Below are 16,090 nucleotides of genomic sequence, written 5' to 3'. Positions count from 1 at the left end.
ATTCCTATCGACAGAGAGATTAATGATTCTGATCGATAAAGTGATTGATGATTTAGATCGGTAGAGAGATTAATGATTCCAATTGATAGAGATATTAATGATTCCGATTGATAGTGAGATTATTGATTCCGATCGATAGAGTGATTAATGATTCTGTCAATAGAGAGATTAATGCTTCCAATCATTTGAGAAAATAATGATTCCAATCGGTAGAGTGATTAATAACCCCAATCGATAGTGAGATTAATGATTCCGATCGACAGAGAGATTAATGAATCCGATCGATAGAGAGATTAATGATTCTGTCAATAGAGAGATTAATGATTCCGATCGATGGAGAGATTCAATATTCTGATTGATAGAGAGATTAATGATTCAGATCGATCGAGAGATTAATGGTTCTATCGATAGAGAGATTAATGATTCAGATCGACAGGAAGATTAATGATTCCGTTCGACAGAGAGATTAATGATTCCGAGCGATAATGAAATTAATGATTCCGATCGATAGAGAGATTAATGATTCAGATTGACAGAGCCATTAATGATTCTATCAATAGGGAGATTCATGATTCTATTGATAGTGAGATTAATGATTCTGATCGACAGAGAGATTAATGATTCTGATCGATAGAGAGATTAATGATTCTGATCGAGAGAGAAATTAATGATTCAGATCGATAGAGAGATTAATGATTATATCAAAAGAGTGATTAATGATTCCACTGATAGAGAGATTAATGATTCCGATCCATATATAAATTAATGATTCTATCGATAATGAGATTAATGATTCAGATCGATAGAGTGATTAATGATTCCGATCGATACAGAGATAAATGATTCCGATCGATAGAGTGATTAACAATTCTGATCGATAGAGAGTAATGATTCTGATCAATAGAGAAATTAATGATTCTGAACGATAGAGAGATAAATGATTCCAATTGAGAGAGAGATTAATGATTCCGATTGATAGAGAGATTGCTGATTCTGCCAATAAAAAGATTAATGATTCAGATCGATAGAGTGTTTAATGATTCCACTGATAGAGAGATGAATGATTCTGATCAATATATAGATTAATGATTCTATTGATAGAGAGATTAATGATTCTATCAATAGAGTGATTAATGATTCCGATCGATAGAGAGATTAATGATTTCAATCGACAGAGAGGTTAATGATTTTATCGATAGAGAGATTAATGATTCCTATCAACAGAGAGATTAATGATTCTATCAATAGGGAGATTAATGATTCTGATTGATAGAGAGATTAATGATTTCGATCGACAGAGAGATTAATGATTCAATCGATAGAGAGATTAATGATTCCTATCGACAGAGAGATTAATGATTCCGATCGATAAAGTGATTAATGATTTAGATCGGTAGAGAGATTAATGATTCCGATTGATAGAGATATTAATGATTCCGATTGATAGTGAGATTATTGATTCTGATCGATAGAGTGATTAATGATTCTGTCAATAGAGAGATTAATGGTTCCAATCATTTGAGAAAATAATAATTCCAATCGGTAGAGTGATTAATATCCCCAATCGATAGTGAGATTAATGATTCTGATCGACAGAGAGATTAATGAATCCGATCGATAGAGAGATTAATGATTCTGTCAATAGAGAGATTAATGATTCCGATCGATGGAGAGATTCAATATTCTGATCGATATAGAGATTAATGATTCAGATCGATCGAGAGATTAATGGTTCTATCGATAGAGAGATTAATGATTCAGGTCGACAGGAAGATTAATGATTCCGAGCGACAGAGAGATTAGTGATTCCGAGCGATAATGAAATTAATGATTCCAATCGATAGAGAGATTAATGATTCAGATTGACAGAGCCATTAATGATTCTATCAATAGGGAGATTCATGATTCTATTGATAGTGAGATTAATGATTCTGATCGACAGAGAGATTAATGATTCTGATCGATAGAGAGATTAAAGATTCTGATCGAGAGAGAAATTAATGATTCAGATCGATAGAGAGATTAATGATTATATCGAAAGAGTGATTAATGATTCCACTGATAGAGAGATTAATGATTCCGATCCATATATAAATTAATGATTCTATTGATAGTGTGATTAATGATTCTGATCAATAGGGAGATCCATGATAATATCAATAGAGAGATTAATGATTCAGATCAATAGAGTGATTAATGATACCGATCAATAGAGAATTTAATTATTCTGATCGATAGAGAGATTAATGATTCTGTCGATAGAGAGATTAATGATTCTATCGATAGAGTGATTAATTATTCTGATCGATAAATTGATTAATGATTCTGATCGATACAGAGATTAATGATTCTATCGATAGGGAGATTAATGATTCTGATCAATAGAGAGATTAATTATTCTGATCGATAGACCGATTAATAATTCTATGGATAGAAAGATTAATGTTTCCGTTCGATAGCGAAATGAATGATTCTGATCGATAGAGAGAATAATGATTCCAATCAATAGAAAGATTAATGCTTCTGATCAATAGAGAGATTAATGAATCTATCGATTGTGAGATTAGTGATTCCGATCGATAAAGAGATTAATGATTCAGATCGATAGAGAGATTAATGATTCTATCAATAGTGAGATGAATGATTCTGTCAATAGAGCGATTAATGATTACGATCAATAGAGAGATTAATGATTCCAATTGTTTGAGAGAATAATGATTCCAATCGATAGAGTGATTAATAATTCCGATCGATAGAGAGATTAATGATTCCGATCAAAATGGAGATTAATGATTCCGTTCGATAGAGAGATTAATGATTCTATTGATAGAGAGATTAATGATTCCGATTGACAGAGACATTAATCATTCTGTCAATAGAGAGATTAATGATTCTATCGATAGAGAGATAAATGATTACGATCAATAGAGATATTAATGATTCCAGTCATTTGAGAGAATATTGATTCCAATCGAGAGATTGATTAATAATTCCGATCGACAGAGAGATTAATAATTCCAATCGATAGAGAGATTAATGATTCTATCGATAGAGTGATTAATGATTATATCAATTGAGTGATTAAAGATTGTGATCGATAGAGAGATTAATGAGTCTATCGATAGAGAGATTAATGATTCCGATCGATAGAGAGATTAATGATTCTATCGATAAAGGGATTAATGATTCTATCGATAAAGAGATTAATGATTCTGTCGATAGAGAGATTAATGATCCTGATCGATAGAGAGTTTAATTATTCTATCGATAGAGAGATTAATGATTCTATCGATAGAGAGATTAATGATTCTGTCAATAGGGAGATTAATGATTCCATCGATAGAGAGATCAATGATTCCAATCTATAGTGATTAATGATTCTATCAGTAGAGAGATTAATGATTCCGGTCAATAGAGAGATTAATGATTCTATCGATAGAGAGATTAATGTTTCTATCAATAGAGAGTTTAATGATTCAGATCGATAGAGTGATTAATGATTCTATCGATAAAGTGATTAATGATTATATCGATTGAGTTATTAATGATTCCGATTGATAGAGAGATTAATGATTCTATTGATAGAGAGAATAATGATTCCAATCGACAGTGATTAATGATTCCGATCAATAGAGAGATTAATGATTCCAATCAATAGAGAGATTAATGATTCTATCGATAGAGAGATGAATGATTCTGATCGATAGAGAGATTAATGATTCCGATCGATAGAGAGGTTAATGATTCTAATCGATAGAGAGATTAATGATTCAGATCGATAGAGTGCTTAATGATTCTGATCGATTGGGAGATTAATGATTCCGATCGATAGAGAGATTAATGATTCCGATCGATAGAGAGTTTAATGATTCCAATCAAGAGGGTGATTAATGATTCCGATCGATAGAGAGATTAATGATTCTATTGCTAGAGAGATTAATGATTCTCTTGAGAGAGAGATTAATGATTCCGATCGACAGAGAGATTTATGATTCTAGGGATAGAGAGATTAATGATTCCGATCATTACAGAGATGAATGATTCTATCAATAGAGTGATTAATGATTCCGATCGATAGAGAGATTAAAGTTTACAATCGATACAGAGATTAATGATACAGATCGACAGAGAGATGAATGATTCTATCAATATGGTGATTAATGATTCTATCGATAATGAGATTAATGATTCTGATCGACAGAGAGATTAATGATTCTATCAATAGGGAGATTAATTATTCTATCGATAGAGAGAGTAATGATTCTGATCGATAATGTGATTGATGATTCCGATCGATAGAGATTAATGATTCTGATCGATAGAGAGATTAATGATTCCAATCAATAGAGAAATTAAAGATTCCGAACAATAGAGAGATTAATGATTCAGATCGACAGAGGGATTAATGATTCCATCAATAGGGAGATTAATGATTCTATCGATAATGAGATTAATGATTCTGATCGATAGAGTGATTAATGATTCCAATCGATAGAAAGATTAATGATTCTGATTGATAGAGTGATTAATGATTCCGATCGATAGAGAGTAATGATTCCGATCGATAGAGAAATTAATGATTCCGAACGATAGAGAGATTAATGATTCAGATCGACAGAGAGATTAATGATTCCGATCGATAGAGAGATTGCTGATTCTGCCGATAGATAGATTAATGATTCAGATCGATAGAGTGATTAATGATTCCACTGATAGAGAGATTAATGATTCTGATCAATATATAGATTAATGAATCTATTGAAAGGGAGATTAAGAATCTATCAATAGAGTGATTAATGATTCTGATCGATAGAGAGATTAAAGTTATAGGGCTAGAAATTCAGTAGGGTTTGCGCCCAGTTTTCACCCAAAGAGGGCTTTTGCGCCAATTGCTGAGATTGCGCCAATATTCAGTGCTGCGGTAATGGCGGCATTAGCCAGTAGTGCTGCGTCACCACCGATGACGTCATCGGTGTGCACAGTGCCCCGCTACCGCCCCGCTACCGGCCCGACCGCCATATTTAGTTGCGGCTGCCTCTTCCGCAGCGGCCGCAAACAGCGATCTGAAAACGGGGCCGTCCTGCAGCCTTAGTGGGGTGAGTTAAGGCGGAGGTGCGGCCGGCCGCTTTTTCGGCGGCCGCCTGCCCGCACCTCCTTCCCTGTCCTCCTCCACCGCCCCCCCCGCGGCATTGTCGGCTGTTTTCCGGGAGCCTGGCACTACTCCGTGGTGCCGGGCTCATTTGCCGGCACTAGCGAGCGGCGATCTCGCTGTTGCAGGCACCTCCCCCTTAAGAGAGGGAGGAAGACCTGCAGTACCGCACATAGCGCGCCGAAATTCAGTTTCAGCGCCCCAAGCGGGGGTGGCCACACCCTTGAATAGCGGCCGGCTTCGACTTGGGGTGCTGAAACTGAATTTCCGGCGGGCGCAAGTGGCTCCGCGCGCAGCGATAACTTCTGGGCGCAAGCGAGCTGGCGGGCCCAAACTGAATTTCTAGGCCATAGATTGATATAGTGATCCATGATTCATAGTGATAGAGTGATTTAATGATTTATTGATAGAGAGATTAGTGATTCCGATTGATAGAGAGATTAAAGATTCTGATCGAGAGAGAAATTAATGATTCAGATCGATAGAGAGATTAATGATTATATCGAAAGAGTGATTAATGATTCCACTGATAGAGAGATTAATGATTCCGATCCATATATAAATTCATGATTCTATTGATAGTGAGATTAATGATTCTGATCGACAGAGAGATTAATGATTCTGATCAATAGAGAGATTAAAGATTCTGATCGAGAGAGAAATTAATGATTCAGATCGATAGAGAGATTAATGATTATATCGAAAGAGTGATTAATGATTCCACTGATAGAGAGATTAATGATTCCGATCCATATATAAATTAATGATTCTATCGATAGTGTGATTAATGATTCTGATCAATAGGGAGATCCATGATAATATCAATAGAGAGATTAATGATTCAGATCAATAGAGTGATTAATGATACCGATCATTAGAGAGTTTAATTATTCTGATCGATAGAGAGATTAATGATTCTGTCGATAGAGAGATAAATGATTCTATCGGTAGAGTGATTAATTATTCTGATCGATAAATTGATTAATGATTCTGATCGATACAGAGGTTAATGATTCTATCGATAGGGAGGTTAATGATTCTGATCAATAGAGAGATTAATTATTCTGATCGATAGACCGATTAATAATTCTATGGATAGAGAAATTAATGTTTCCGTTCGATAGCGAAATGAATGATTCTGATCGATAGAGAGAATAATGATTCCAATCAATAGAAAGATTAATGCTTCTGATCAATAGAGAGATTAATGAATCTATCGATTGTGAGATTAGTGATTCCGATCGATAAAGAGATTAATGATTCAGATCGATAGAGAGATTAATGATTCTGTCAATAGAGCGATTAATTATTCTGATCGATAAATTGATTAATGATTCTGATCGATACAGAGGTTAATGATTCCAATCGATAGAGAGATTAATGCTTCTGAACAATAGAGAGATTAATGAATCTATCGATTGTGAGATTAGTGATTCCGATCGATAAAGAGATTAATGATTCAGATCGATAGAGAGATTAATGATTCTATCAATCGTGAGATGAATGATTCTGTCAATAGAGCGATTAATGATTACGATCAATAGAGAGATTAATGATTCCAATTGTTTGAGAGAATAATGATTCCAATCGACAGAGTGATTAATAATTCCGATCGATAGAGAGATTAATGATTCCGATCAAAATGGAGATTAATGATTCCGTTCGATAGAGAGATTAATGAGTCTATTGATAGAGAGATTAATGATTCCGATTGACAGAGACATTAATCATTCTGTCAATAGAGAGATTAATGATTCTATCGATAGAGAGATAAATGATTATGATCAATAGAGATATTAATGATTCCAGTCATTTGAGAGAATATTGATTCCAATCGAGAGATTGATTAATAATTCCGATCGACAGAGAGATTAATAATTCCAATCGATAGAGAGATTAATGATTCTATCGATAGAGTGATTAATGATTATATCAATTGAGTGATTGATGATTGCGATCGATAGAGAGATTAATGATTCTATCGAAAGAGAGATTAATGATTCCGATCGATAGAGAGATTAATGATTCTATCGATAAAGGGATTAATGATTCTATCGATAAAGAGATTAATGATTCTGTCGATAGAGAGATTAATGATCCTGATCGATAGAGAGTTTAATTATTCTATCGATAGAGAGATTAATGATTCTATCGATAGAGAGATTAATGATTCCAATCAATAGAGAGATTAATGATTCTGTCAATAGGGAGATTAATGATTCCATCGATAGAGAGATCAATGATTCCAATCTATAGTGATTAATGATTCTATCAGTAGAGAGATTAATGATTCTGGTCAATATAGAGATTAATGATTCTATCGATAGAGAGATTAATGTTTCTATCAATAGAGAGTTTAATGATTCAGATCGGTAGAGTGATTAATGATTCTATCGATAAAGTGATTAATGATTATATCGATTGAGTTATTAATGATTCCGATTGATAGAGAGATTAATGATTCTATTGATAGAGAGAATAATGATTCCAATCGACAGTGATTAATGATTCCGATCAATAGAGAGATTAATGATTCCAATCAATAGAGAGATTAATGATTCTATCGATAGAGAGATGAATGATTCTGATCGATAGAGAGATTAATGATTCCAATCGATAGAGAGGTTAATGATTCTAATCGATAGAGAGATTAATGATTCAGATCGATAGAGTGCTTAATGATTCTGATCGATTGGGAGATTAATGATTCCGATCGATAGAGAGATTAATGATTCCGATCGATAGAGAGTTTAATGATTCCAATCAAGAGGGTGATTAATGATTCCGATCGATAGAGAGATTAATGATTCTATTGCTAGAGAGATTAATGATTCTCTTGAGAGAGAGATTAATGATTCTGATTGACAGAGAGATTTATGATTCTAGGGATAGAGAGATTAATGATTCCGATCATTACAGAGATTAATGATTCTATCAATAGAGTGATAAATGATTCCGATCGATAGAGAGATTAAAGCTTACAATCGATACAGAGATTAATGATTCAGATCGACAGAGAGATGAATGATTCTATCAATATGGTGATTAATGATTCTATCGATAATGAGATTAATGATTCTGATCGACAGAGAGATTAATGATTCTATCAATAGGGAGATTAATTATTCTATCGATAGAGAGAGTAATGATTCTGATCGATAATGTGATTGATGATTCCGATCGACAGAGATTAATGATTCTGATCGATAGAGAGATTAATGATTCCAATCAATAGAGAAATTAAAGATTCCGAACAATAGAGAGATTAATGATTCAGATCGACAGAGAGATTAATGATTCCATCAATAGGGAGATTAATGATTCTATCGATAATGAGATTAATGATTCTGATCGATAGAGTGATTAATGATTCCAATCGATAGAAAGATTAATGATTCTGATTGATAGAGTGATTAATGATTCCGATCGATAGAGAGTAATGATTCCGATCGATAGAGAAATTAATGATTCCGAACGATAGAGAGATTAATACATAGATACATATAGATACATAGAAGATAGGAGCAGGAGTAGGCCATTCGGCCCTTCGTGCCTGCTCCGCCATTCGATGAGATCATGGCTGATCCTTTAATTCAGTATCCCGTCCCCGCCTTCTCTCCGTAACCCTTAACCCCTTTTGCCCGTAGAAATATATCTAATTCCCTCTTAAATATATTTAATGAGCTGGCGTACACTGCCCTCTGTGGCAATGAGTTCCACAGGTTCACCACTCTCTGAGTGAAGAAATTCCCCCTCATCTCTGTCCTAAATGGTTTAGCCCTTATCCTTAAATTATGTCCTCTAGTTCTGTTCTCACCCGCCAAGGGAAACATTCCTTCTGCATCCAGTCTGTCTAGACCTGTCAGAATTTTATACACTTCTATGAGGTCCCCTCTCAATCTTCTAAACTCCAGTGTGTACATCCCTAAACTACATAGTCTCTCCTCATAGGTCATTCCCGCCATTCCTGGTATCAGCCTGGTGAATCGCCGCTGCACCCCCTCCATGGCAAGAACATCCTTCCTCAGATGAGGCGACCAAAACTGTACACAGTACTCGAGGTGTGGTCTCACCAGTGCCCTGTACAGCTGCAGCAAGGTATCCCTGTTCCTGTATTCTAACCCTTTTGCTATGAAGGCCAGCATACCGTTTGCCTTCTTGACCGCCTGTTGCACCTGCATGCTCGCCTTCAGTGACTGGTGTACAAGAACACCCAGGTCTCTCTGTACTTCCCCCTCTCCCAATCTATTGCCATTTAAATAATAATTTGCCCTCCCGTTCCTGCACCCAAGGTGGATAACTTCGCACTTGTCCACATTATAGTGCATCTGCCATTTATCCGCCCAATCGCCCAGTCTGTCCAAATCGCTCTGGAGCTTCCTGGTCTCTTCCTCTGAGCCCACCCCCCCTCCTAGTTTAGTGTCATCTGCAAATTTGGAAATGCTGCATCCGACTCCCTGATCCAGGTCATTAATGTAAATTGTGAACAGCTGGGGGCCCAGGACAGATCCCTGTGGTACCCCACTTGTTACTGCCTGCCATTCAGAAAATGAGCCGTTTATTCCAACTCTCTGTTTTCTATCTGACAGCCAGTTCCCTATCCACGCCAATACTTTCCCCTTTATCCCATGAGCCTCAATTTTCCATGCTAATCTTTTATGTGGGACCTTATCGAAGGCCTTTTGGAAGTCCAGGTACACCACATCTACTGGCTCTCCCCCATCTATTCTACCAGTTACTCCCTCAAAAAATTCCAATAGATTAGTCAAGCACGATTTACCCTTTGTAAATCCATGTTGACTCTGTCCTATCCTGTCCCCATTTGCTAAGTGCTCCGCTATTTCATCCTTAATGATGGACTCCAGCATTTTGCCCACAACTGATGTAAGGCTTACAGGTCTGTAATTACCTGCTTTTTCCCTACCCCCCTTTTTGAATAGTGGGGTAACGTTAGCTACCCTCCAATCCATCGGCACTGTTCCCGAGTCTAATGAATTCTGAAAAATCATCCTTAGTGCATCCGCTATCTCTAATGATTCAGATCGACAGAGAGATTAATGATTCTGATCGATAGAGAGATTAATGAATCCAATCGAGAGAGCAATTAATGATTCCGATTGATAGAGAGATTGCTGATTCTGCCGATAGATAGATTAATGATTCAGATCGATAGAGTGATTAATGATTCCACTGATAGAGAGATTAATGATTCTGATCAATATATAGATTAATGATTCTATTGAAAGGGAGATTAATGGATCTATCAATAGAGTGATTAATGATTCTGATCGATAGAGAGATTAAAGTTATAGGGCTAGAAATTCAGTAGGGTTTGCGCCCAGTTTTCGCCCAAAGAGGGCTTTTGTGCCACTTGCTGAGATTGCGCCAATATTCAGTGCTGCGGTAATGGCGGCATTAGCCAGTAGCGCTGCGTCACCACCGATGACATCATCGGTGTGCGCAGTGCCCCGCTACCGCCCTGCTACCGGCCCGACCGCCATATTTAGTTGCGGCTGCCTCTTCCGCAGCGGCCGCAAACAGCGATCTGAAAACGGGGCTGTCCTGCAGCCTTAGTGGGGCGAGTTAAGGCGGAGGTGCGGCCGGCCGCTTTTTCGGCGGCCGCCTGCCCGCACCTCCTTCCCTGTCCTCCTCCACCCCCCCCGCGGCATTGTCGGCTGTTTTCCGGGAGCCTGGCACTTCTCCGTGGTGCCGGGCTCATTTGCCGGCACTAGCGAGCGGCGATCTCGCTGTTGCAGGCACCTCCCCCTTAAGAGAGGGAGGAAGACCTGCAGTAACGCACCTAGCGCGCCGAAATTCAGTTTCAGCGCCCCAAGCGGGGGTGGCCACACCCTTGAATAGTGGCCGGCTTTGACTTGGGGCGCTGAAACTGAATTTCCGGCGGGCGCAAGTGGCTCCGCACGCAGCGATAACTTCTGGGCGCAAGCGAGCTGGCGGGCCCAAACTGAATTTCTAGGCCATAGATTGATATAGTGATTCATGATTCATAGTGACAGAGTGATTAAATGATTTATTGATAGAGAGATTAATGATTCCGATTGATAGAGAGATTAAAGATTTCAATCGACAGAGAGATTAATGATTCTGATCGGTAGAGAGATTAATCATTCTGATCAATAGAGAAATTAATGATTCTGATCGAGAGAGAGATTAATGATTCCGATCGATAAAGTGATTAATGATTCAGATCGATGGAGATATTAATGATTCTATCAATCAGGTGATTAATGTTTCTATCGATAATGAGATTAATGATTCTGATCGACAGAGAGATTAATGATTCTATCAATATTGAGATTAATTATTCTATCGATAGAGTAATGATTCCGATTGATAATCTGATTAATGATTCCTATCAATAGAGAGATTAATGAATCCGATCGATACAGAGATTAATGATTCAGATTGGTAGAGAAATTAATGATTCCGAATGATAGGGAGATTAATGATTCAGATCGGCAGAGAGATTAATGATTCTATCAATAGGGAGATTAATGAATCTATTGATAATGAGTTTAATGATTCGGATCGATAGAGTGATTAATCATTCCGATCGATAGAGAGATTAATCATTCCGATCGATAGAGTGATTAACGATTCTGATTGATAGAGAGTAATGATTCCGATCGATAGAGAAATTAATGATTCCGAACGATAGAGAGATTAATGATTTAAATTGAGAGAGAGATTAATGATTCCGATCGATAGAGAGATTAATGATTCTGATCGATAGAGAGATTAATGATTCTATCGATAGAGAGATTAATGATTCCGATCAAATGCAAGATTAATGATTCCAATTGATAGCGAGATTAATGATTCCAATTGATAGAGAGATTAATGATTCCGATCGATAGAGAAATTAATGATTTTCATTGATAGAGAGATTAATGATTCTGATCGATAGAGAGATTAATGATTCTATTGAAAGAGAGATTAATTATTCCAATCGATAGAGAGATTAATGATTCAGATCGATAGTGAGATTAATGATTCTAGGGATAGAGAGATTAATGATTCCGATCAATTGAGAGATTAATGATTCAGATTGATAGAGAAATGAATGATTCCGAATGATAGAGAGATTAATGATTCAGATCGACAGAGAGATTAATGATTCTGATGGATAGAATGATTCATGATTCTGATCGATAGAGATTAATGATTCCGATCGACAGAGAAATTAATGATTCTGAACGATAGAGAGATTAATGATTCCATCAATAGGGAGATTAATGATTCTATCGATAGAGTGATTAATGTTTCCGATCGATAGAGAGATGAATGATTCTGATGGATAGAATGATTAATGATTCCGATCGATAGAGATTAATGATTCCGATCGAGAGAGAAATTAATGATTCCGAACGATAGAGAGATTAATGACTCTATCAATAGGGAGATTAATGATTCTATCAATAATGAGATTAATGATTCTGATCGATAGAGAGATTAATGATTCCAATCGAGAGAGAGATTAATGATTCCGATCGATAGAGAGATTGCTGATTCTGCCGAAAAAAAGATTAATGATTCAGATCGATAGAGTGATTAATGATTCCACTGATAGAGAGATTAATGATTCTGATCAATATATAGATTAATGATTCTATTGATAGAGAGATTAATGATTCTATCAATAGAGTGATTAATGATTCTGATCGATAGAGAGATTAATGATACAGATTGATAGAGTGATTCATGATTCATATTGATAGAGTGATTAATGATTTATCGATAGAGAGATTAATGATTCTGATTGATAGAGAGATTAATGATTTCAATCGACAGAGAGATTAATGATTCTGATCGGTAGAGAGATTAATGATTCTGATCGAGAGAGAGATTAATGATTCCAATCGATAAAGTGATTAATGATTCAGATCGATAGAGAGATTAATGATTCCGATTGATAGAGAAATGAATGATTCCGAACGATAGAGAGATTATTGATTCAGATCTACAGAGATATTAATGATTCTATTAATCGGGTGATTAATGATTCTATCGATAATGAGATTAATGATTCTGATCGACAGAGAGATTAATGATTCTATCAATAGTGAGATAAATTATTCTATCGATAGAGAGAATAATGATTCCGATCGATAAAATGATTAATGATTCCGATCGATAGAGAGGTTAATGATTCCGATCGATAGAGAGATTAATGATTCCGATCGATAGAGAAATTAATGATTCCGAATGATAGAGAGATTAATGATTCAGATCGACAGAGAGATTAATGATTCTATCAATAGGGAGATTATTGAATCTATCGATAATGAGATTAATGATTCTGATCGATAGAGAGATTAATGATTCCAATCGATAGAGTGATTAATGATTCTGATCGATAGAGAGTAATGATTCCGATCGTTAGAGAAATTCATGATTCTGATCGATAGAGAGATTAATGATTCTGATCGATAGAGAGATTAATGATTCCAATAGAGAGAGAGATTAATGATTCCGATCGATAGAGAGATTGCTGATTCTGCCGATAGAAAGATTAATGACTCAGATCGATAAAGTGTTTAATGATTCCACTGATAGAGATGAATGATTCTGATCAATATATAGATTAATGATTCTATTGATAGAGAGATTAATGATTCTATCAATAGAGAGATTAATGATTCCGATCAATAGAGAGATTAATGATACAGATTGATAGAGTGATTAATGATTCTTATCGATAGAGTGATTAATAATTTATCAATAGAGAGATTTATGAATCCAATTGATAGAGAGATTAATGATTTCGATCGACAGAGAGATTAATGATTCTATTGATAGAGAGATTAATGATCCCTATCAACAGAGAGTTTAATTATTCCGATCGATCGAGTGATTAATTATTCCGATCGATAGATTGATTAATGATTCCGATCAACAGAGCGTTTAATGATTCTATCAATAGGGAGATTGATAATTCCGATTGATAGAGAGATTAATGATTTTGATCAACAGAGAGATTAATGATTCTATCGATAGAGAGATTAATGATTCCTATCGATAGAGAGATGAATGATTCCAATCGATAAAGTGATTAATGATTCAGATCGATGGGGAGATTAATGATTCTGATTGATAGAGATATTAATGATTCCGATTGATAGTGAGATGAATGATTCTGATTGATAGAGAGACTAATAATTCAGATTGACAGAGAGCATATTGATTCTATCAATAGGGAGATTAATGATTCTACCGATAGTGAGATTAATGATTCAGATCGATAAGGATTAATAATTATATCGATAGTGTGATTAATGATTCCACTGATAGAGAGATTAATGATTCCGATCAATCTATAGATTAATGATTCTATCGATAGTGAGATTAAAGATTCTGATCAATAGAGAGATTAATGATTCTATCAATAGATTGATTAATGATTCTGATCGATAGAGTGTTCAATGATTCAGATCGATAGAGAGTAAAGATTCTGATCGATAGACAGTTTAATGAATCTGTCCATAGAGAGATTAATGATTCCCTCGATACAGAGATTAATGATTCTGATCAATAAAGAGATTAATGATTCCAATCAATAGAGAGATTAATGTTTCTGTTTGATAGAGACTTTAATGATTCTGATCACTAGATAGATTAATGATTCTATCAATATAGTGATTAATGATTCTATTGCTAGAGAGATTAAAGATTATCAATAGTGAGATGAATGATTCCGATCGATAGAGAGATTAATTATTCCAATCGATAGACAGATTAATGATTCTATCGATAGAGAGATTAATGATTCCGTTTGAGAGAGAGATGACAGATTCCGGTCGATAGAGAGATGACTAATTTCAATTGATAGAGAATTAATGTTTCTGATCGACAGAAAGATTAATGACTCTGTCCATAGAGAGATTAATGAATCTATCGATTGAGAGATGAATGATTCTGATTGATAGAGAGACTAATAATTCAGATTGACAGAGAGCATATTGATTCTATCAATAGGGAGATTAATGATTCTACCGATAGTGAGATTAATGATTCAGATCGATAAGGATTAATAATTATATCGATAGTGTGATTAATGATTCCACTGATAGAGAGATTAATGATTCCGATCAATCTATAGATTAATGATTCTATCGATAGTGAGATTAAAGATTCTGATCAATAGAGAGATTAATGATTCTATCAATAGATTGATTAATGATTCTGATCGATAGAGTGTTCAATGATTCAGATCGATAGAGAGTAAAGATTCTGATCGATAGACAGTTTAATGAATCTGTCCATAGAGAGATTAATGATTCCCTCGATACAGAGATTAATGATTCTGATCAATAAAGAGATTAATGATTCCAATCAATAGAGAGATTAATGTTTCTGTTTGATAGAGACTTTAATGATTCTGATCACTAGATAGATTAATGATTCTATCAATATAGTGATTAATGATTCTATTGCTAGAGAGATTAAAGATTATCAATAGTGAGATGAATGATTCCGATCGATAGAGAGATTAATTATTCCAATCGATAGACAGATTAATGATTCTATCGATAGAGAGATTAATGATTCCGTTTGAGAGAGAGATGACAGATTCCGGTCGATAGAGAGATGACTAATTTCAATTGATAGAGAATTAATGTTTCTGATCGACAGAAAGATTAATGACTCTGTCCATAGAGAGATTAATGAATCTATCGATTGAGAGATTAATGATTCTGATCGATAAAGAGATTAATGATTCAGATTGATAGAGAGATTAATGATTCCGATCGATAGAGAGATTAATGATTCCGATCGATAGAGAGTTTAATGATTCCGATTGATAGAAAGATTAATGATTCCAATCGATAAAGTGATAAATGATTCAGATCGACAGAGAGATTAATGATTCTATCAATCGGGTGATTAATGATTCTATCGATAATGAGATTAATGATTTTGATC

This window comes from Somniosus microcephalus, chromosome 8 (genome assembly GCF_052327205.1).
Source record: "Somniosus microcephalus isolate GS21.2 chromosome 8, FLI_Smic_1.0, whole genome shotgun sequence".
NCBI lineage: Eukaryota > Metazoa > Chordata > Chondrichthyes > Squaliformes > Somniosidae > Somniosus > Somniosus microcephalus.
The sequence above is the reverse complement of the archived record's forward strand: the minus strand, read 5'-3'. Positions refer to the sequence as shown.